Genomic DNA, 25,233 nt, shown 5'->3' with positions numbered 1-25,233 from the left:
ATCTAAAAATTTCTAAAAACCTAATTGAAGTAAAAGCTTTAAAAAATTTATTTTTGAGGACGTTTTACTTAGTTATTCAGCAAACTAAGGACTAATTTGTTCAGAATAACAAATTAATCAAAAAATACCCAGCTATGTTCTCTTTTTAAAAATGAAATTCAAAAGTTTCAAACAAGTTCTTTCAAAGCTTTGCAAAGAGAAAATGAGATCTATTCCTCACCAAGGGCAGATTTCACAAATCAGTCAGACTCGTCAAGAAGACAAAAAAGACCAGGGTAATCTGAGGTTTCTTAGGCTTATAATCTCTGAGTTACTACAAAGACCAAGTGAAAATCAAACCAGGCACGTAAAACTTCTAGAAAATCACCTAAAACCAAAATGCCAATGGAACTCACTTATAAGAAATTTCTGACAGGACACATGCAGATCTGGCCAGAGGCTAAAAAACATAAATAAATCCTAAGCTTAACTGGAAAAAAACAATTTAGGGTTTTCAAAAAGTCTTACAGGGTCCGCAGGCTTCCGGTATAACCAGATGCGGTACTGCTCTATGTAGTAAAGTAACAGTGCGGGGATGTCCGCGTTGTGTTAAAAACAGAATGTGCGGTCCTCTTTCAAAATTTCGGAAAAAATAAAATATATTCCAGATCCTAAAAACTACCCAATCCCACACACATCAAGCAAAAACCAGAAACAAAGATAAGTTTCTCAAGTCAAAGTAAAAGGAAAGGCAAAAAACCAAAATTCGAGTCCCCAGTATGGTCGTCAATTTGTCGGCCGGATAAATCATTCTTACGGACAAGACCAATCTCCGTAGTATCAACAGATATCTAGCGACAAGTAGAAAAATCAAATCTATCTTTCTCTAAATATATTGTGATTTATAAATAAAAACCAAGAGGTGTTTTAGACCCTACCTTAAGTCCAAACGCTAGTTTGTGGCAGCCACGCTTCGGCCGTCCAAATGAGTTTCCTTTTGAGAACCTGCAAACACAAACAAGCATACATCAAATAACACCTGCATAGCTAATATAATAAATCATATTCATCATGGTGATCAAGGAATCCGTGAAATAAACCATAAAACACAGCTTATTGAGAAAAATAAACTTGATTGTATTAACTTTGAACAAATAAGAACTTTACAACCTTTGGTGCCTTGATATTGTACAAGCTCCTCCCAGGGTCCTAGCAAGAATCTCCTCTACTTTGACAAGCCTCACACTCTTCCCAATGAGATCAAAAAAGGTATGTAATCTCTCCTCTCAAGCTCAATTAGGAAGACTAAATTCCAACAGCATTTACCCTAAAAGATATTCAGCTTTCAACCTCTCCAGTAACCAGTCCAATGCCTCATTTTATTGTGCAAAGGAGGAGGTTACAGGTCCACCTATGAAGGGATAGAGTCCTCCTTCAAAGGGATAAGCTCCTCACATGAAGGGGTTAGCTCCTTAAGGTATGGGATGCATGAACCTCAAAGGGGCGAACTTGCCACCTCAAGATTCCCTCTAGAAGCTTCCAAAAATAACCCAAAGTGAGTTTTTAAGAATGTACTTGCATCTTTTTGACTTTTACAGGGGCCCGCACCCATTTACACAGAGACAGAGAAGTCAAGTACGCAGGGGACATGACCAGTAGGTGTGGGACCGTAGGTAATGCTAAGGGAAAGTGCGTAACTAGAGTTTTAGAGATTTTTAAGGGCTTTCTCTTATTTTTCAAGGCTTGACATGAAGAACTGAGGTTTAAGACTTGCAAAGGAGGAAAGTACGAGTGGTGATAGACTCACACTGATTGCAGAATGTCATGGTGACAATATTTTGTGCAACACCAGGGCAGAAACTACCTCCTTTTCATTGGGTTCAGGAGACATCTATGCTGCTCTTGAGACATCTCCCCTTCTTCCTTTTTTTCTTCCTCCACCTCTTCCTCTTTCTATGTTTTTCCCTATGTTTTCTCTGCCTATTCCATTCCTCCATATTCTACTTCTGCCTCTCCTTTTTTTTCTTCTTCCTCTTCTTCTCCTACCTCTTCTTCTCCTTTCTCTTCTTCTCCTTCTTCTTCTTCATAACTTAAGAATGGGTTCTCACCAAGTGATGGGCATCTAAATTAGACATAAATTAAGGTCCATGCCTTTGAATTAAACATAAATTAAGGCCCATATTACCATCCTTCAACACATTAAACCTATGTTTTTGCATTGGATAATGTATTTTTAACTTTAACATGTTCATTAGGAAGGTTTATGAATAATTGTATATTTATGCCTAATATTATTTATTTTTGTAGAATATTATGAGAATATTGGGTAGATTATGAAGATTTAGAGGAGGAGATAATTTAGGGACTTGCTCCCTACTACAGGAGGATCAATATTGAATAATAAATCAATAAGATATTATGGAATTATGGCACAGATTGTGGAACTCCGCTGATTGAGAAAATCTAGGAATGTGTTCCCTGCCATTTAATGCAGATTCGTAGTATTGGAAACTAGATCCACTAATCAGGAGATTTTGGTGGGGAAATCTTCCTCCATTCATGGGGAATGATTCCTAATCATTTTTTATAAGTACCAAGTCCAATTTTCCTCTAGGGGTATATTTTTATAAGTCTTTTTGTGGAGAGAACTCATATTTTTGCAACTCCATTCTATTTTCTTGTAGGGATGTAATTGTATTGATGAAAATAATGAAGATTGGTGTCATGTTAAGCTTCTAAATATTGTTCTCCTCCATAGGTCTCTAATTTTCCTTGGGATTGGCCATCCCAGGAGCCTCAGAGCCCTTTTGTATCATTTTCTTTTCTTCTTGTCACTTCTTATTCAAATGCATCTCTTGTTCTTGTTTCTTTCTATTTTTGCATTTAGTATTAATGATTTCTTGTTGTAGTATTGGGTTAAATGGTTAATATAAGTTATTTTGTAGGATCACAAAAAAAATATAAATGGTTAATTAAATCTCATCTTTACTCTCCTCATTAATAAAAATATAATTAAAACATGTAAAGAATGATGAGAAAATTTGATTTTAGTAAGATGGAGGTGCATTAAGGTCCATATAATTTACCCATTGATGAGCCTCATCATCACCTCCCTATTGGAAATTTTTATCATCCTCTGAGAAATTCAATCTATGTCCATGTGTTTCATTGCTTTGGTGGCTTCCCTAACATCTTAGGCTTTTGCTGTGTTCTCCTCTTCTTGTGGATAAAACCCTACATTCGTCTCTATTTATTCCCACTGCTTTCTTTCTTCTTCTTCCTTTCTCCCCACTAACATACCTAAAAGCAATGGTGAGTTGAGTTTCAATCCAATCTAGTTGACTTTGAGTCTCTGTAATGTTTTCTTATACATTGGGACTATCTCTAGTACATCCCTCATTCTATCAGAAGAATGATATTCTTTGATCTTTAGGCTGTAGGGTAAGGTATTCCATCTCCTTTTGCAGGCTTGTTGGCTCTCATCTCCTACAAATCTTAGCATGTCTTCAAAATGAGGGACTACTTGTTCTTGTACAACCAGGTATCATGGTGCAAGCATGGGATCATTTGCAATGAGGTTGCAAGTGACGATGACAACCATTGGGTTAGATTGTTCTACTCTAATGAAAAGGGGTTATCCTTCTACTCTTACCAATACCCTTTTCATTTATGTAGCTTTGGCTTCCTCATGACTCATCCAAGATGCCAAATCAATTAGTTGTAAGTCCCCTAACTTTGGATTGGGGTCCCACACATTTAAATATGTCAGAGCTAAATTGTGTAGGTAAAACTCAAATATCGGTGCTCTATCCTCGAGGGTGCTTTTATCACAGAGGTCAATGAATTTCCTATATTCTTGGAAAGGCATAGTTCCTCTTTGTGCTAGGGTTTTTATATGAAACTGTAGCCATTGTTCTTTGAGGTATAAGGCATATGACTTTGCTGGCATCCTACATTGAATTTCCTTCATGGATATAATTGTCATAGTTGCTTTCTTAGCAATGTGTTCTTAGCCTCTAATTGAGATTTCATCATTGTTTCCCTGCCTTTTATGCTACTCAATTCTTTGCCCATTTCTTATAGCTTCTCTTCCAAGTGGCCTACAACCTCCACCCCTTTCGATTTAGCAATTTTCATCCACTGATGTGTCCTTGCTCTCTCTTTTCAAGTTCAAAGAATAGAGGAATGGAAAATATTTGTGGTATCACCCTACCTCCTTCAATGAATTTGTAGTAAGAGTTGAGGTTTGGATGTGGACCAGGGTCCTTCAGCTCCTGGGCCTCTTCCTCTATTTTTTCTTGAGTAACTTCTTCCTCTTTTCCTTTACTTTGCCCTTGCAGCCTTTCCTGATCTTTTTTTTTCTGTGTTTCCTATAGCTATGATAGGGTTTCTTGTAGGATTGTTTCTGCTTCGTGTAGGTCTGACTATGTTTCTTGTAGGAGACCTTTCCCTTTTGTTGAGGTTGACTTGGTGATAGGTCTCCTAACATAGGTGATTGATGACTTAGGAGAAGCTTGTTTTGATGTTTCTTTTCCTTCCTTCCTCCCTAGAGGGAGTAATTTCTCTTGTTCTTTTGGTTAGTCCTCTATGAGAATTGGAGTTTTAGTAGGGGTTTGAGGTCTCCCTTGTTTAATTCAAGTTCTCTTCCTTGTCCTGAAGTAAATGGAGTTTTCCTCTATCTCTTTCCCTTTGATTTGACAAGTGTAATTAGGGTAGTTGGAGAATTTGTTTCCTCCTTCTCTATAGGCTCTGGAGTTACCCTTGGTGATTCTTCTTCTTCCCTGCTCTATTTTTTAGAATTTTGTTCATCCTCTTTTTCTTCTTCTTCCTCATCCTCTTTTTCTTCTTCTTTCTCATCCTCTATTTTTTCTTCTTTCTCATCCTCTGTTTCTTCTTCTTTTTCATCCTCTATTTATTCTTCTCCCTCACTAGAAGTAGGGCTTATGTCATACTCAATGGCTCAAATTTCTCCTTCTTCCTACATGTCTGCAAATGTTGACCATGCAATAGGGATTCTTAAATTGTGTAGAACATCTTCTAGGATGAGTTTGATCAACCCATGATGTGCTAGTTGTTGATGTTTCCCTTCTTGTACCTTGATGCTCATGTCTATTATTGATTGTAACAAAAAATAAGGTACACTAATATTGTTACGAGGAGGTGTCTCCTCTCCAAATATTAGCTCATGGAGGAGTCTAAACTGGTACCCATACACTACAATGTATCTACCTTCACAACAAATATACTTGATGATGTGGTAACTTACCTCACCAAGGATATGGAATGCTTTCCTTTCTAACTCCTTTTTTGTCTTCCATTGGTTCTTCTTCGTATAAGAATTTTTTTTTCTTTGCATGAGTGTTGTTATTCTTGTCCTCTTTTCTCCATTACAACCCTAGAGGGAGTGTAGTCATCTTGCTAATATTCTCAGGGGTAATTTCTACTGACAAACCCTTCACTATAGCAGTGGCACTGGCTCTAGTGAGAGGTATGAGTGACATTGCAAATTCTCTAGCCACATCATCATTGTATCCCCTCAGTAGCTCAAAGAACCCCATCCATTGATGCCTTGTAAATATTTCTACCATAGGAGGATGTTGGTGTATTTTGGCTGTGTTGGTGGGCTCTCTTTTGTTGAAACCTCTTGTCATATTTTCTGGAAATTCTTGTTTGAGTGAGGTTTGGGTGGCTATAGTTTAAGAACTCTGGTAGGTGATGAGGTTTCAGAATTTATCCTTCATTAACCTTCACAGAATTCTCTCTACCTTTATGCGTATAGAAAATACTCAAAAGAAAGGAGGATTTCTTCTTTTTAGATGAAAAACACAAAAGGTATGGCACCTACCTCCCTTTTCTATGCTCTGGTGATGAGAAATCTTGAATTGATTTCCCTCAGTGTCCACTTACAACTCTGTGTGGTAATTCTCTATGTATCCTGTAGCTTTCCTGTAGTTTCTTGTAGGTGCTCTTGTTTTCTATAGATGTTGACTGCTTCCTGTAGGTTGCCACTGTATGGATGTCGAGAGTAACATTTTCTTTCAATGACTCCTCCAAGTTGCCTTCAGATTTTCAAAATAACTGATACTTCGCATGGGAGTCAGTGATTATTTCTATTTATGGATTATTTTTTTGGGTGATGTGCTCGTTGGCCGAGTACGAATACCTTATTTTGGACCATTTATCCCACTACAAGTTCATCATATCACCTTTCCTCATGTGGAGTTGACTAACCCTTTCTCTTCTTGTTATCTGACCGAGGGTGGCCAAGTTAACTAGGCACCTTCGCTTATAAAATCAATCTCCTACCTCATTCCTACAGTTTAATTATATTCGTACCTATGAGGGACTATTGGTGAGATGACATACTTGTTGGTCCTTTTCTTTGCTAATTCATGCTGCAGAGTGTTGCTAATTCATTGTTCTTTGACCTGGTTGCATATTCTTTAACTTTGTTTTTTCTTATTCTTTTGTTGATGAGTTTCTCCCTTGATTATGTACAGGTGTTGATTTTTATTGCTGCTGATCTCTAGAGGAGATTCTTCATTCTTGTAGTCCTTGTGTTGATAGTGGGTTGAAGTTGTTGCGATATTTTTTGTGGAATAGGCTGCTACAAGAATTCCTACAGGATGTCTACAGGATGTCATGTAGCTACCTTTTTCTTGAACGTTTTTATCCCTTTCCTGCTTTAAAGTTGACTGGGTATTGGAATGAGTGGAGGATGTGGTTATGGAGTGGAGGATGAGGTATGTTATTGTTGGAATGTATCTTTTTACTTTTACTTTTTGTTTAACTTGATTTCTTTGATGGATACAAGGGTGACAAGTTCATGGAGGGTGTTGGCTGAGGTATGGTGAGGTCAATGGCTCTTTTCATAACCCAAAATAGGTTTGTGTCACCATTTTTCCACTGGACTTCCCTTCTTGTACTTTTTCAAGGCCTCCGGTAATACCTATAGGAAACTCCTGTAATACCTATAGGAAACTCCTGTAAGTTTCTATTCCTATAGGTGTGAAGTTATCTGTTGAACAATGTACCAAGACACAAGAAGAGGAAGAGCACATGTCCTATGTTCCATATGCAAGTGTAGTTGGTAGCTTGATGTATGCGATCGTCTGTACTAGACTAGACATTACACGTGCAGTGGGATTATTGAGTAGGTTTATGTCAAAACCAGGGAAGGAGCATTAGACAACACTAAAGCAGGTCTTCAGGTATTTGCATGGCACTAGTGATTATGGTTTGTGCTACCAAGGAAGACCACGACTGGAAAGAGTTTTGGATATTCATGGCTTTGTTGATGTAGAGTGGGTTGGAGATCTAGATTAGAGAAGATATACAAGTGGGTATGTGTTTAACCTATTTGGAGGTGTAGTCAATTAGATGAGTAAGAAAAAGTTTGTAGTGGCACTATCAACTACAAAGGCAGAATACATGACAGCCACTCATACAAGCAAGGAAGCAGTCTGATTGCAGAGTTTTTGTTCAAGTATGCGGTTAGTACATGGAGCTATAAGAATATATTGTGATAGCCAAAGTGAAATTTTCTTGGCAAAGAACCCTACTTACCATTCAAAGACAAAGCACATTGATGTTCAGTATCACTTTGTGAGGGATATGATAAAAGAAAAAAACGTGTTGTTGGTAAAGGTGGACACTTTGAAGAATACTGCAGATGCATTGACAAAATATGTGAGCTTTGAGAAGTTCTCTTGGTGTAAAGAAACAATGGGCATTGCAGGGCTGGATAAATGACTAATCTCTCCTGTGGCCCCTTGTGGAAAGAAAACAACAAGTGGGACAATGTTGGGTTGTGTTATATTATTTTCACCACTAGCCCACCTAGTTAACCGGGGGGTTAGAGGGGGGGGCAGAGCCACCCCTTCGTTGCATCGATTGCGCAATGGGGGAGTCACAGGGGGCACAACAATCCCCATATCCAGGGGGTTTGAGGGGGGTAGAAAGCCCCCATCTACGGGGTTCAGGGCAGCGCCCCGAGGAAATTTTTTTGGGACCCTATATTAGGTGGGACGAACCTACCTATGGTTTTTTGCATGGTTTTAGCACATGGTTTTTGGCACGATGGTTTTTCGGTCCATGGTATTGGATGCTTCGTCATGTATATGTATGTACTATAAAATTGAAAGGAACATAATGAAAAATCAAGTTGGTAGTATCGATTTTGGGATCTAGGGGAAAATCTATGTGTATATGTGTTTTATGTGTTATGCTCTCGCATTGTTTATTTTATGTTCTTATAATTCGTATGCAAGTTATTTCTGTACGCGGTTAAAACCTAAAAATATTACATGGAATCCTGCAGAAAATACATAATTGCTTGGAATTGGAATCTGTAAATGAGTATGGATGGAAGAACATGGGGATTATGGAGGAGATGATATGGATGAAGGAAAACATAGCTTGTGGTAGGGCTTGATGTCCTCTGTCCCCCGTGCTCATTATCATCTTGCAAACCTGCAAACACAGAATTGTTATTTTTGTATGTTTTTTCTTTTTCTTTCTTTTTTTCTCTTTTTTGTCCCTTTTTTTTTGAAAAGGCAACTAGGATGCCTCGAAGGATGTTTTCATCCTTGTTTCCTGCCTTGGTTGCCCCAAAAGAGGTTTTCACCAAAAGATATTTTTTTTTCTTTTTTTTTTAATACTCTTGGGCTGCCTCAAGAGGTTTTCAACCCAAAAGTTGGACTTAGGTGCATCACGAAGTTTTTCACCTAGGTCCCTTTATTTATTTATTTTGTTTTCTAAGAACTTTGTGAAGTGGAAGATGAGACTTCTCTAATCACCATCACTATCTTGTTGATGCTACTGATGAATTCCTACTTTGATAAGGGCTTCTTGTAGACCTTTAACTTGTACCCATTGACAAGTAAAGGGATACCTTCTGCATCGATGGTTCTTATCTGAAAAACGCCATTGTTATGGCACTTTTCTATCACATATGGTCCAAACCATCTGGTCATTAACTTTCCTTTGAAATATTTGTACTCGGAGTCATACAACAAGGCCTGATGAGGCTCATCATTGGGTAACTATATGGACCTTAATACACCTCCAAGCTTACTAAAATCAACTCTTCTCATAGTTCCTTACGTGTTTTAATTATATTTTTCTTAATGAGATGAGTAACAGTAAGATGTTATGTCTAGTGGGCTAATGTGCATTGATTGTAGGTTTTTGGGAGAAAATCACGGAAATTTTGGCTAATTAAGGTGCAGGAACTTGAATGAGACAAGAAGGAGATATTATAGGAGATGGAGCTTCCTCATTAAATTCTCACTCATTCAAATATCCCTCAATCAAATCACACTAGCTCGGAGTTGCAAGCAGTTGAGTCATGGATGTCATTGGCATCGAGCTAGTGATAGTTAAGAACCAGTTCATCTTGAGTTTGGAAGCCAAAGCTCCCTAGATTTAAGGAAGTTGTTGGAGACTTCAGTTTTATAAATAAGGAGGCCTAGAGACTCATTAGGATTCAGATTTTCTATGTAAGATAACTAAGCATTTTCGAGTTGAAGGAATGTGGCAAAAAACTGTTATGTAAGTTTTTGATATGATAATGAGAATGAGAATTTCCTTGATCCAACACTAAGTTGAATTAGAGAGATGAATCTATTGGGTTAGGGCCAAATCCTAGTAGTAGAGGTTCCTCTTATTGTACTTGTATTCTTAGGTTATTTCATAGATTAATTGTTGAATTGATTTTGGCATTGTTTCATTGCAAGTATTGGTGAATTTGATTAGTTTTCTTCCATTTGTGCATAGATTTAGAAGCATATTTATAGAGATAAAGGAATAAAAAAAAGGTTGATAGCAGCTGGATCTTGCCTCACCCCTCCCTTTAGGGACCATGGTTTGAGGAAAAACTCCTATTCGGCCCCAAAAGGACAGAATTTTGATTTGTTATGGAATTTAGGGTTTTCTGCTAATCAGGCCAACATCTTTTAAGTTTTCAAGAATAAGTTTTAGTTGTTATTTCTAATATCTCTAGCTTTGTATTAGATTTCATGGTGTCTCACAATATCCTACAAGTTTTTCCATGCATGAACTAGGCAACTAAATGATGGAATTATGTTTTCCTATGTTAATTGGAAATCTTTATTGTTTGACATGATTCATGGGTAAATTCCAGTGATGTGTGTATTGCAGGAGTTTCAATCGTGTAGGAAGATCCCATGTCAGTAGCACCAGCCTAACCTTATCCACCCATGATCACCAAAAGCCACTAAGTCCATAAACTGATTTATCATTCCATAAGAACAATGTTCCATGTTTGTTGAGCAAATCCAACCATCTTGCAAACTTTGGTTTGAATTTTGAGGAATTCCTAGCCACTCTCTTTCCTTATTTCTTCCATCATTCACCTTCCCTAAGCTTTATACTACCTTACAAACCACTCCTTCTGCTTTCGGCCGAATCCTGTAGGAAATACAGGGGATCATAGAGGAGCATTAGGACATCTTGTAGGTGCATTAGGACATCCTGTAAGATGACTTGTAGTGGCCTGTTTTGAGGTTAATTTGTTGAAAATGCATCTAGAAATATAGGAGAAGACCCCTGCCTGCCTCCCAAGCCATTTGACCCTCCATAACCATCTCTCTCCACACCTAACCCACCTGCCACACAACCAAGAAGAATTAGCTTTCATGTTTTCATAAAAAGGACAAAAAGGAAAAAAGGTTATTGTGTTCATTCATATGCTGCAGTAAAGTGTTTGATTATCTCATATTTCATGCTTAGAATAGTTAGGATTACACATATGTTAGCTTAGAATTCTTCTGAAGCAATATCTCTTAACAAATAGTTAGATGAGTGGTGTGTTTAAAGCATTTATTTCAGTCTTTCATTACTGTAGTAGACAATATTTCAATTCTCTCAATTAGGGTAAAATTCCCCTTTCTCCATTGGTAATCAAACTTCTTTTCAATCAATAGAAGGCTAGTTTGAGAAACCCTAGTGGTCTATCACCAGCTCAGTAGTGACAAAGAGTGGAACCATTGCATCTACTTGTGTATACAACAGTGTCACCTCCAAGTTTGTATGAACGTAGGGTTGATAAAGTAAAGTTGGTAGCCCCAGAAGTTGCAACATTATTTCTACAATATTGGTGCTCATCACGTTTTTAGCGTCGTTGCCAGGGAGGTGTCTGAGTAGATGTGATTTCTGTTTTCTTTCTTCCATTTCTTATCTCTTCCATTCTACTATTAGCTTCATTTTTTTGCAAAAGTAATGGTAAGTTGGTTTTATTTCCTTTCCATTCTGCAAGTGAGATTTCATTCAGCAGTTAGTTTCCATTCAGCTTGTCATTTCAATTATGCAATTAGTATTAAAGCTTGAAAAACAAAACAAAACAAAAACACTTATTTCATGCCTCGTAGGAATAGGTATAAATTAGGAAAATTTCTACCAAATACCCCCACCACTTCAAATAGCCAACCTTCCCTCTTCTTCGGTGGTTATGAATTGGAGGACCCCTTAGGTGAAGAACCAGATATTTTGAAGAGCCTACAGGGGAGCAGAAGAAGGAGAACCCATTCGAACTGACCTAATGTCTGAAAATAGAAAAGACAGAGGAGATAGAGAAATAATTGAGGGTGATTTTCCCATCGGAGAAACCATTTGGGATGCCAATATGAGAAACATAAGCCCCTCTTCTCTTCCTCCCATCCAATCTCAAGGATGCAACTTTGTGATGGTTCATGGGTTTACCTGGGGATAGCATCACCACCTAGGCTCAGAGGTAGTTGTGGAGTACTGAAGAAGGTATGTTTTTATTGTTTATTTTGTCATCTTTCCTTTAAAACTCATAACCTCTTTGCATCATGAACTAGGTAGATAACAAGAAATTATGACAAAATCTATGGGATTTATATGCAATGAAAAACAACTAGTAATTGCCATTTTCTTATGCAGAAAAAGGAGAAAAAGAAAGATTTCCGTCCCAAAGGAAAAGACGGGACAAAGTTAACTGTTGTCCCTTTGGCAGGAAATCGCATGCAAACAAGACGATCCAAATTGGAGCATATCAGCCCAAAAAGGGAAAAGGAGATATCAAATCGGCGTAAGAGAACAAATGGATAATTGGGAATTAACAGTCTGGCGAATCGCTTAGGATCCTTTGATCCTGAGGGATCGCTATCTTAATTATTTTTGCATCATTGATATCTCCACTCCACTGTTATAAGAAGGGGCAACACTACTAGCCCGGGGGACGACCTATTGTTATTTTTATGTAATTCTCCTTTGTATTTGAAACTTTAATCATCGACTCTCATTGAGAAGTGATCCAACGTAACTTTGCTTTCATGTTTTAATATAAATCTGGTTGTCGTTCCATCTTTGATTTTGGAGTAATCTCAAAAGGTGTGTCCCTGGAGGCTAAGGGCCCGACCTTGGTGGAACACTTGCTCCTGTACCATTATCTCTAATTCTTGTGTGGTTTTCATTATTAGCTCTATTCGGTAATCTGATGTGTTTTGCTATTTTACATCACAGTCCTATTATATTTTGTTTATTCTCAACTGAGTAATATTGTTCTCTATGACAGGAATGTTGTGTTGTTCATTGTTGGGTCCCTATAATACTAGTGATTCCCCATTACTATTGTAATTGTACCCCTTATTAATATTTTTGTGCCCCTATTATCCCCATATTATTATTACTGTGCCCCATAGAATCCCTCTATTGTTATTTTTGTGGCTTTATATTATTATTGTTAGGTCGGCTGAGTTATATTATGACTCCTTAGACTCCTATATATAGAAAGGAGGTTTTGTCATTTGTATCATCCAAGAATTGTTCATTTATGTAATGTAAAGGAGGTTGCCCCCTCGAAGATTCTAAATTTTAAGGCGTTGATCTATCTTTTCTATCTTTTTCTTGAGCTGGTTTCATAACATTTGGTATCAGAGCTTTGGATTCTAGGGTTTCGCTGCTCCAAACAGATCATCGTGGAATTTTCACTCTAACCTTTTTTTTGCGACGTTTCAGAAGCTAAAAAAAAACCCATTTGAGAAGAAATCGCGTTGAAGCTCGGGTTCGAATTTCAGAGCGTTCCGCGCTATATTTGCGGAGATATGATCTGAGGACGTTGGTCTTTTTGCAGACTCTTGAATTACATTCCAAATAGGTGACTTGGGTAAAATCGTCATAACTTTCTCTCTGAGCATCAGATTGAAATTTCGTAAGAAGGTATAGAAAGAGGACGGACTGTAGTTTCTTTTATATATTTTTAGAGCCAAAGGTTGAAACAGTGACTCGTGGTATGCCATACAAGTTCGCTCTACTGAACTAGTCTATAATCAGGTCACTGTGGGAGATTTCGCATAACTCTTCCTTGGAGAATCCAATTTGGATCAGACTGGTGGCATTGGAAAGAGAACAAAGAGGGCTACTGCAAGTCACAATTTAAGAACTTGATGATTTGAATGTACAGAGATACATCAGAGGTAATATTGAGCTCCTACAAAGTGAAAAAAGTTGTGTAGATTCTTTTAAATTTTTGCTTAAGATTGGTTTGAAATTTATTTTGAAGGAATTCAAAGGGCATAGTAGAGCATTATTATCGGTGACTGATGCCTCGAGGAAAGAAAATGAAAACACCTAGTAAGGAACCTGAAAGCTCTAGCATGACTCATGAAGAAGAGGAAGAAATGCTACATGATATATCAAAATTACAAGACCAAGTGCAACAACTGTCCCTTGCACAAAAAGGAACAGAATCTAAGATGGATGGTTTAAAGAAATATGTAGAAGCTAAGATGGATGGTTTAAATAAAGGTGTAGAAGCTAAGATGGACTATATAAAGAAAGGCGTAGAAGCTAAGATGATTGACGTGGAAGCTAAGATGGATGATTTGAAGATAGATTTGAAGACAAACATGGAAGATTTGAAGACAAGCATGGAAGATTTCAAGACAGATTTGAAGACAAATTTAACAAAGTTTCTACAAGAAATGCTTACTAATGGTGAAAGGGTAGTAAAGGAAACTCATGATGAGAACAAAAGAAATGTTAATCATGATTTCATAGACTCTAATGTTGGATCGAAGACCCACCATATTCCAAAAATCGATATGAGGAAGTTTGATGGCAAGGATCCCGCAACATGGATATTACAGATGGAGCAATTTTTCGATCTCAATAATGTGAAAAACACACAAAAGGTACATATTGCAACTTTATGTTTGGAACCAAATCAGTTTGTATGGTATCAATGGCTTTTCTCTCGTAAACAATTTATCACTTGGGCAATTTTTACGGAAGAATTGATAGCACATTATGAAGATACAAAAAGAAACACTTTCTTCAGCCAATTGATAAGTCTCAAACAAAAGGGTTCAATAATGAAGCACATTGAGGAGTTCCAAAAATTGAACATAAGGGTAAAAAATATTCCAGAGGAGCATAGGATTGATGTGTTCATAGGGTCTTTAAAGGATAATATCCAACATGATGTTCACCTTTGGGAACCTGATTCATTAGAGAAGGCATTCAGGTTAGCAAGAAAAATGGAAAGAAAAATTATAGCAATCAGGAAGCATACCACTCACAACTATAAAGATGGAAGCGTTGTTGCCCCTAGTCTTCCACAACCTATAAGGTTGACACCACAACAATTGGAAGAAGAAAGAGCAAAAGGGCTTTGTTATAGTTGTGATAGCAAATACACTAAAGGTCGTAAGTGTGCTGAGAAGAAATTATTCTACATAGATTGTGAAGAGGAAGTTGAAAAGGAGCAAGAGGGGTCAAAAGAAGAGGATATACTCCAAGAATAAAGCCTAGATAAAGAAGAAATGAATCCGACCATATCTTTGTTGTAGGGAAAAGTATCCGATTCGGATGACCCTATCCCACTCTAAGGGTGATAGTACCTCAGCAACAACTGTAAAGAAAACTACTTAAGGTTTACTTCTTTACGAAAGCAAGAGAGAATGAGGGAATGCACTAACCGTTGCCTTGCGCTTAATGTCGAATCCAAACTCTTCTCTTTGGCTGCTTGCTCCCAGCTCCTTGCTCTTTTGCTGGCCCAGCTACAATGAGATCCTGCAAAATAACAAAGAAGGAAACTACAAGAAGCATGCAATCATAACTGATTCAAGGATTAGCATAAATCAAATATACAATTATCACAATATATCATTGAAACAAGTGCATATAGAAGAACCTCAATAGCTTTTATTAATGAAGAAGTAAAGTTCTGAGAGAGTTACAACCATTGAAGGCCCCAATCCAGCAACACCTCCCAGCAGAAAGAATTTCTCCTCTTCACCTCCTTCAAGCAATCACCCAATAGCTCTATAGTGAAACCAACAGCATATCATTACTTTGCACAAAATTCCAGCCTCCTGAGCTCATAGGAGAGAGCTCAATATATAGATGAATTGAGAAAGGATGAGTCAGCTTGCAACTGATGTGTAGTTGCCTTGTGTCCTCTCTCTCTTCAGTTGATCTTCAGTTCTTGAGTCCACTTGGAGAACCTTGCTTCCACTTGGAGAAATAGAGCCTCTGACTCATCACAAGGCGAAATCCCTGATCCAAGTGTCATTTTTGGAAGATTCCAGAGCAATGACTCAGTGTGCCACTTGTCCCATCTCGCTCAGCGCAGGTGGCCTTTGTTCCACTTGCTTTGCAATGCAGGTACACCATGGAGGAGTTGAGTTTCAGCGCAGAAGCCTAGTGGAGCACCTGCTTTGATTTCAGGATTGCTTGTTTTTGAGTGTTTTCAGGTGGAGAACTGATCTGAGAGCTGTTGGTTTGCTGACCTTGTTCCTCTAGGGGTAGGAACATCATGTTTAGGGACTTTGGATCCCTTGGATTATTGACAATTCATGCTTGATGCTGCAAGGCACAAAATTGTCTATAACAGATGCCCCCTAAAGTATGAGGTCGTTTATCGGGTGAAATGCTTTATTAGGAGGATCCGAAGTTCATTCAATCTGCTGAGAAGGGTCCTGTAATAAGATACAATACAATACATTATTTTTCATTCTTTTTCATGATCTAGCTGAGGCGGGCATTCCCATGCTCAGCTTTATAAATACATTTCGGTACATGGAACAGACGATCGTCTGATGATAGACTGATAATTCTCTGCTGAAATTATCATCCTTTGAGAAGGATGATCATCTGCTGCAATGATGTACATATCAAATGTCTTTATATCCTGAATATATATCGCAGCCCGGATGGATGAAACTAGATCCTGGGTCTTCAATCTCTTCCGATCTTCACTCGATGTACAAGTCAATCCATGTGAGAATTTCTTGAAGTCGAACATGGAAAGACATCGCTTGATTACCGGTCAATGATGTAAACCGTTAACAAGCGCGAGAGGAATCACCAATAAGGATGATGACCCTCAAGGTACGGCAGTACAATTCACATGGTGGGAATAAAGGACTTGGCGTCGACCACCATGCAAAATCTTCTGGTCGAAGGTCATTGATGTATACCTGTCGCCGGAAGTGAGAAACTTGCCATTGAGGCATGCAAGCTTCAAAGTACTGAAGGGGGGTGTTCCTAGATCAACTCCTTGGATAATGAGCTGATGTCGACAAGGAGCGATCCGTCAAAGGAGGGCCTTAATGAATCCCACATCAGTGACACGGAACGGAGCTAGTGATTGTGATGAGGTGAAAACAAACTGTGATGTATGATTCAGGGTGGCGGTCATGAAATGGATGAAGGACAATGTATGGCAGTGGATGGGACACGGTTGACTCTTTGCAGAACAACATCTCTCCGATTCCTATTCGGATGACCCTATCCCACTCTAAGGGTGATAGTACCTCAGCAACAACTGTAAAGAAAACTACTTAAGGTTTACTTCTTTACGAAAGCAAGAGAGAATGAGGGAATGCACTAACCGTTGCCTTGCGCTTAATGTCGAATCCAAACTCTTCTCTTTGGCTACTTGCTCCCAGCTCCTTGCTCTTTTGCTGGCCCAGCTACAATGAGATCCTGCAAAATAACAAAGAAGGAAACTACAAGAAGCATGCAATCATAACTGATTCAAGGATTAGCATAAATCAAATATACAATTATCACAATATATCATTGAAACAAGTGCATATAGAAGAACCTCAATAGCTTTTATTAATGAAGAAGTAAAGTTCTGAGAGAGTTACAACCATTGAAGGCCCCAATCCAGCAACACCTCCCAGCAGAAAGAATTTCTCCTCTTCACCTCCTTCAAGCAATCACCCAATAGCTCTATAGTGAAACCAACAGCATATCATTACTTTGCACAAAATTCCAGCCTCCTGAGCTCATAGGAGAGAGCTCAATATATAGATGAATTGAGAAAGGATGAGTCAGCTTGCAACTGATGTGTAGCTGCCTTGTGTCCTCTCTCTCTTCAGTTGATCTTCAGTTCTTGAGTCCACTTGGAGAACCTTGCTTCCACTTGGAGAAACAGAGCCTCTGACTCATCACAAGGCGAAATCCCTAATCCAAGTGTCATTTTTGGAAGATTCCAGAGCAATGACTCAGTGTGCCACTTGTCCCATCTCGCTCGGCGCAGGTGGCCTTTGTTCCACTTGCTTTGCAACGCAGGTACACCATGGAGGAGTTGAGTTTCAGCGCAGAAGCCTAGTGGAGCACCTGCTTTGATTTTAGGATTGCTTGTTTTTGAGTGTTTTCAGGTGGAGAACTGATCTGAGAGCTGTTGGTTTGCTGACCTTGTTCCTCTAGGGGTAGGAACATCATGTTTAGGGACTTTGGATCCCTTGGATTATTGACAATTCATGCCTGATGCTGCAAGGCACAAAATTGTCTATAACAGATGCCCCCTAAAGTATGAGGTCGTTTATCGGGTGAAATGCTTTATTAGGAGGATCCGAAGTTCATTCAATCTGCTGAGAAGGGTCCTGTAATAAGATACAATACAATACATTATTTTTCATTCTTTTTCATGATCTAGCTGAGGCGGGCATTCCCATGCTCAGCTTTATAAATACATTTCGGTACATGGAACAGACGATCGTCTGATGATAGACTGATAATTCTCTGCTGAAATTATCATCCTTTGAGAAGGATGATCATCTGCTGCAATGATGTACATATCAAATGTCTTTATATCCTGAATATATATCGCAGCCCGGATGGATGAAACTAGATCTGGGGTCTTCAATCTCTTCCGATCTTCACTCGATGTACAAGTCAATCCATGTGAGAATTTCTTGAAGTCGAACATGGAAAGACATCGCTTGATTACCGGTCAATGATGTAAACCGTTAACAAGCGCGAGAGGAATCACCGATAAGGATGATGACCCTCAAGGTACGGCAGTACAATTCACATGGTGGGAATAAAGGACTTGGCGTCGACCACCATGCAAAATCTTCTGGTCGAAGGTCATTGATGTATACCTGTCGCCGGAAGTGAGAAACTTGCCATTGAGGCATGCAAGCTTCAAAGTACTGAAGGGGGGTGTTCCTAGATCAAATCCTTAGATAATGAGCTGATGTCGACAAGGAGCGATCCGTCAAAGGAGGGCCTTAATGAATCCCACATCAGTGACACGGAACGGAGCTAGTGATTGTGATGAGGTGAAAACAAACTGTGATGTATGATTCAGGGTGGCGGTCATGAAATGGATGAAGGACAATGTATGGCAGTGGATGGGACACGGTTGACTCTTTGCAGAACAACATCTCTTGAACATATAACGACACTGATGTGATGGATTGGTAGCATTACCCCAAATGTGGATGGTGTGGCGAGGACCATGGTGATGAGACCGGTGAATGAAACAACCCATCCCGATGTGATACGGAGGACAAAGTGTCATGTTCAAGAGCGACTTGCTACCATTAAAGCTGTGAGGTTCTCCCAATTTTTCCCCAGTCATTGCTGACCAGTACCTCTTTATTTTTATCAAGCTTGAGGAGGATAACATATGCTTGTTCTATAACCTGCCCTTCGGGCAAGCCCATCGCTATGTTTTAACGAGCCTAGCGATAGGGAAACTCGTTCTCGTCTAAAGACAAGTTTGTCGCTATTTAATGAATTTAACGAGTCTAACGACAAGGATAACTCGGTCCTTTTCATTTTTAGAGAGTCTGAAAAGGTACATAAAGTCAACTCCAAGATTCCTTTTTCGTCATCTAATCCCTTAAGTCCGAAAAAGTATAAAACAATACAGAAGGGATGAATTTTCGATTGCTTTAACGAGCCGAACAAAACAAGCGCTCGATCTTTTTGTGCAATAATCCCTCAGGTCCAAAAAGATTAAAATCTAGAGGAGGGATAGCTCTTCCGGTCGTTTAACGAGCTGGAAGGCCAAAACTCGGCAAACTTTTCATATTTTACGAGTCAGTGAAAAGAGCTCAAAGAAGACTCGTCTTTTGAGGAACGAGTGATAAACAGGGATAGCAGCAGATTCCAGGTACAGGTTGGAATATTCCAATCACGGCAGTGTCACAAGGATGGCTAAGTGAAATCACTCTTCGCAGCTGTTCCTCAAAATGGGTAAACAAACATATGGAGATGAACGATTGGCCAAATGAACGGATGGAGGTGAGACTGCAAGAACACGACCAAGGGCTTTAATATGGCTGTCAAAGGTTACATTTACCAAGGTTATTTACCGGTTCATTTTTCTGAGTGAGCTTGAACTCTAGGGGAAGATTGCTCACAACTTATGTTTATTTTTTAACGAGCATGAACTATGTGCTAAAACTGCTCGGAGATGGATGCCCCCAGCATAATAATGCAGACGAGGCATATGCCCCCTAAACCTTAAGGGGCAGTTCATTTTTTAACGAGCTTGAATGCGACCAAACCTTGCTCGATTATACCAGTCATAATACAAGGAACGCCTCAGGTGAGGTAGTCATTTTTAAGGAGCTATACCTCACTAGTTACTCCAATTTGGCAAGTTTTAACTTTTGCCCCACATCCTTTCTTTATGCAAGCTGGAAACGGCTAATCCTATGAGTTTAACGGGTTAGACCTACAGGTTTAAAGGGAGGACCTAAAAATTTAAAAAAACAAATAGTCGTCCTGTGCTTGCACTCCAAAAGGTTCGCATGCCCCCAGGTATAAAGTATAATTTCAAGGCTACCCCTCCTCTGTCCCACCTCTATTTTTCTACTTGTCGTCTTGCTATATTTTTAACGATACTTGTCTTCTCGTTATTTTTCGGTGCCGACGGTACTTGTCTTCCCATCAGTTCACTTTTTGATTTTTGCAAGATCGCAACAGATAAAACATTGGCGTTACGGAGGGAGGTTTGCCTCTTACTTATTATCCGAAAAATGGTTTTATTCGCTGCCGCAAACTAAACTCTCTTTTCGGCGATGTCTATCATTAGGTTGCTAAGGATGGTGACTACTTGTTGCAGCAATTTCATCTCTTTCTTTGGAGGCTGCCCCTACTTATCCTTCAAAACATATGTTTTAATGGGTGAGGCTTGCCTTCAAAGATGGTGGCTACTTGCCGCCACAAATGGATCTCCTCCCTCAGGAGAGCCTACTTTTTAGACAAAGGGAGCGAGAAGCTGATTATCTCACTCACATAACTTTGACAAAAGAACTTTATCCTAGAACAACCCTCTCTTCCTTCCTTCGGACGGGGTACGGACTAGTCCCATTCTTCTGCGGAAATTAACTTTATACCCAAGGTTTCCTCTGCCCAAGGCAGGCCAGGGTGCATGCCCCCTGGGTCCCAGTTACATCTTTCCGAATCACTCGCATTCATCGGGAAGTAGAACTGGGGTGGAGGCATTCCTTGAGTGAATAAACCGTTAAGGGATGGTATTTGACTATTTGCGATGCGTGATCCTGGAAATGAAAGTTGGTCTACGAGCTTGACCATTCTTCCTTCGTGCGGAAAACACATAACTCTAAAGAGTGAGGACACTATCGCCTCCATGCAATATATATAGTCTCGTCCAAGGAGTAAGTTATAAACCAAGGGTCCCTGGACGACCATGACGTTCATATGAACTGTCTTCCCCTTCAATGTAACTGGAACATTGGGGAGAATCCCTAACGGGCGACTGGTTCCTTTATCAAAACCCGATAGATTTCTCATCTCAGGTAAAAGCGCCGGGGAACCCAGTGCTTTCCAAGCAATAGAGGAAAGGATACTCACAGATGCCCCTTCATCAATGATAGTTCCAGCCATCACCATTCTGTAGATTTGGACGATGATTCTGAATGGGATACTGGCTGGTAACCGGGGTCCGCCTAGTTGATTCCAATCAAAGGATACAACTAGGTTGCTTGGTGGTGGGACCGAATATACGGCCGGATACGACCCTGACGATGTTCCTTCCTGCGATAAAGGAATGGGCGCATTGCCCTGATGCTCATCAGAGTCTGTGTTGATGAAAAGAATATGGACGGTGTCATCCTTATCCTCTTCAGTGAGGGTGTCATTTGAAGATGGGTCTTCAATGACGGTGTCATTTGAGGATGAAACCTCTGAAGGAAGAACCGGGTCAACTACCGTTTCGACCTTTAGACTTTCGTCTGGTCTGGATTCAGTAGGTTCATTCTCAATGACTGACACTTCAGCTGACCACTTGAGCGGGCCAGCTGGATTTTCAACTATCGAGGGATTAGGCACGAGTTTTTGGTATCCAGGAGGAAGTTGTAACGGTGATACTGGACGATCTTCCAAAACTCTCTTCGCCTCATCTAAGAATGGACATCGGTGGATGGCGTGATCGCCTTCACACAACATACAGGGTGATCTTGGTCTCCCTTTTCGTCCTTCACTCTCGCTAGTTGACGGACTGCAATCAACATGACTACCAGAGGTTGATGCTACCGGATTGTGCAACCTGGGGGACCAGTCCCTTAGTATCCGGGGAATACAAGGACAGTCACGGTGGAAGTGGGTCCCTTTGCAAATGACACATGGCGATTTAGGCCCGGTCGGTGCAGTGTGTGGATTTTTGTCAGATGTCTTTTGCTTGCCCCCAGTCGCCTTCGCCATAGGCCCCTTCTGCTTCTTTTCTCTCTTCTTCTTTTCTTTCTTCTCCATGGGAGGCTGACTTTTGCCGGCTCTACCTCGCGAAGATGAAGGATCAGAGGAAGAATTGTAAGAAGTGGAAGGCTGGTGGGTAGCTCTAGACTGGTCTGACTGTTGATTCGACTGCTCAGGATTAGTGGTGATTTGAACTACATTAGTTGAAAAGATCCATACAGGTAGGCCAATTGTCAATCCTGGAAGTGAAAATGTGGCCATATGAGGCGCACCAACATCTCCCCAAGAGGAGAAGGGATTGGGACTTCCGCCAAGGTGACTTCCTTGGTTGGTGGGCTCCATACTTTTCAACCGAAAGATCAACGTGGGAATAACAGGTGATTATGTTCCGATTAAAATAAATTTTATTAACGACGCTTTTAGACACAACTTTGCTTTTTCATGTTTTAAGAGTCGAGAAAAAGCTAAAGATGACTCTAGTCTCCTTCGATGTTTTAACGAGCCCGAAGTGACAAATGCTCGGATGGACTTTTTCAGTTATAGAGTTTGAAAAAGGCCAAAAGAAACTTCTCTGGAGTTCTAGGCAGAGGGTGTGCCAAACTTTTCGCGAAACCACAGAATACGTTTTACGGTACGGGTGGTCAATCTTCGTGAATGCTGTGTTCACTGCATCGCGATCAGTAGGGCGGCCGACACGGCTTCCTATGGATAAAGGCTTTGTTCCTATAGGGGTCTCCCAATATATACGTGACGGTACGTGGAAGCACAAGTCCGTATTAGTGCCACCGACTCTCAGGAGGAATCACCCACCTTCGTAGAGATCGACAGTCACTATGTTTAACGACGCCGGAACACGTCTCTACCTAGACCTCTATGTGTTTGCGTTATGTTACAAAGCGTTGTTATGTAAATTGAATTTATTTTAATGTTGATCTTGTTTAGCAGTTTGCCTTTAAGGATCACCACGAGATGTATGTAACAAATTCCTGAATGCAGTCTAAGATGAGAAGCAAACTTTTCAATCTTTCAACTTTGAAAATCTTAACTACTGAGGGAGAAGAAAGGCAAATCTTTTCACACAGATCATAGAGCACACACTAATGCAAATTTTCCTAAATCAGCATGCAAACAGTCAAATGCAAAATGCACAATGCATGTATTTTCTTTTCCCTTTCTTAATGTTGATGTATTACAAAAAGAAAGTTGTTATATAACTTTGATTTCGATTTCAAGCGAAAGTAAACAAGCTTGTCCAAAATCAAAAGACACCTTAAGATTTAATCGTTTAATCACTGGAAATACATGAAATCAAACCATAATGACGAAAGTAAAAAGACTAATCAGCTATGGACAACAAACAAGCTAACTCTTTAGACCAGCAAAAATGCCTAACACAGGTTCAGATCTAAGAGGCCAAAGCAAGACTGGTTAACTTTTGTTATGGGAAATTGTAAATGATGTAAGAAATACAAAAGAACAAGTACAATTTCGTTATATAACAGAGGCGGAATGATGGCAAGTAAGGTTGGTTTCAGAATAGGTACAAGAAAGACAACTTGCTGCAAAAAACTATAGTGAAAACAGGCAAGAAAAAGGGAGGAAACCCTAACTGCACAAGGCAAAATTGGGTCAACGCAGGTGCTGCTCAGCCAGTCTGGCTCTCAGCGTAGGTAGCCCCTTCGGGACCTGCGTTGCAAAGCAGGTAGCCTGTGTACTACCTGCTTTGGAAAACGAAAGTTGCGTTTTCTCAGTTTCCGGGTCACAATTTTCTCAAAAATGCACAGTTTTTGCTCAAATCAGAAGCAATCAGTCAAGCACACAGTAAGGGGTGACAAGGAAGGTGAAAAGCTATCACTAAGAGCTTACAAGGATCCTTGTAGATCAGCTCTTCAAATCATGAACATGCTCAGAAATGAGCTAGAGTAGCTGCCCTCTACTTTGCTTTTGATATAGTCAAAAGCTTTTCAATTTGGTACTCTTTTGTTCAGGAAATGAATAGCAAAATACTACAAACAATCAAACAGATACGATCCCCAGCAGAGTCGCCAGTTTGTTGTAGGGAAAAGTATCTGACTCGGATGACCCTATCCCACTCTAAGGGTGATAGTACCTCAGCAACAACTGTAAAGAAAACTACTTAAGGTTTACTTCTTTACGAAAGCAAGAGAGAATGAGGAAATGCACTAACCGTTGCCTTGCGCTTAATGTCGAATCCAAACTCTTCTCTTTGGCTGCTTGCTCCCAGCTCCTTGCTCTTTTGCTGGCCCAGCTACAATGAGATCCTACAAAATAACAAAGAAGGAAACTACAAGAAGCATGCATTCATAACTGATTCAAGGATTAGCATAAATCAAATATACAATCATCACAATACATCATTGAAACAAATGCATATAGAAGAACCTCAATAGCTTTTATTAATGAAGAAGTAAAGTTCTGAGAGAGTTACAACCATTGAAGGCCGCAATCCAGCAACACCTCCCAGCAGAAAGAATTTCTCCTCTTCACCTCCTTCAAGCAATCACCCAATAGCTCTATAGTGAAACCAACAACATATCATTACTTTGCACAGAATTCCAGCCTCCTGAGCTCATAGGAGAGAGCTCAATATATAGATGAATTGAGAAAGGATGAGTCAGCTTGCAACTGATGTGTAGCTGCCTTGTGTCCTCTCTCTCTTTAGTTGATCTTCAGTTCTTGAGTCCACTTGGAGAACCTTGCTTCCACTTGGAGAAACAGAGCCTCTGACTCATCACAAGGCGAAATCCTTGATCCAAGTGTCATTTTTGGAAGATTCCAGAGCAATGACTCAGTGTGCCACTTGTCCCATCTCGCTCAGCGCAGGTGGCCTTTGTTCCACTTGCTTTGCAACGCAGGTACACCATGGAGGAGTTGAGTTTCAGTGCAGAAGCCTAGTGGAGCACCTGCTTTGATTTCAGGATTGCTTGTTTTTGAGTGTTTTCAGGTGGAGAACTGATCTGAGAGCTGTTGGTTTGCTGACCTTGTTCCTCTAGGGGTAGGAACATCATGTTTAGGGACTTTGGATCCCTTGGATTATTGACAATTCATGCCTGATGCTGCAAGGCACAAAATTGTCTATAACAATCTTGTAATGAATTGGCGGGAATTACCACTCCTCAAACCATCAAGATAGAAGGACAAATCAATAAGAAAAAGGTAATAGTGTTGATTGATTCAGGAAGTACCCACAATTTTATTCATTGTAAGGTAGAAAAAGAATTGAATTGCTTCTTATATCCAACACCAGAGTGTCAAGTGATGGTTGCAAATGGAGGAACAATA

Source organism: Pinus tabuliformis, chromosome 8 (assembly GCF_031772625.1).
Source record: "Pinus tabuliformis cultivar Carrire ecotype Pingquan chromosome 8, CPIR1, whole genome shotgun sequence".
Taxonomy (NCBI): Eukaryota; Viridiplantae; Streptophyta; class Pinopsida; order Pinales; family Pinaceae; genus Pinus; species Pinus tabuliformis.
The sequence above is the reverse complement of the archived record's forward strand: the minus strand, read 5'-3'. Positions refer to the sequence as shown.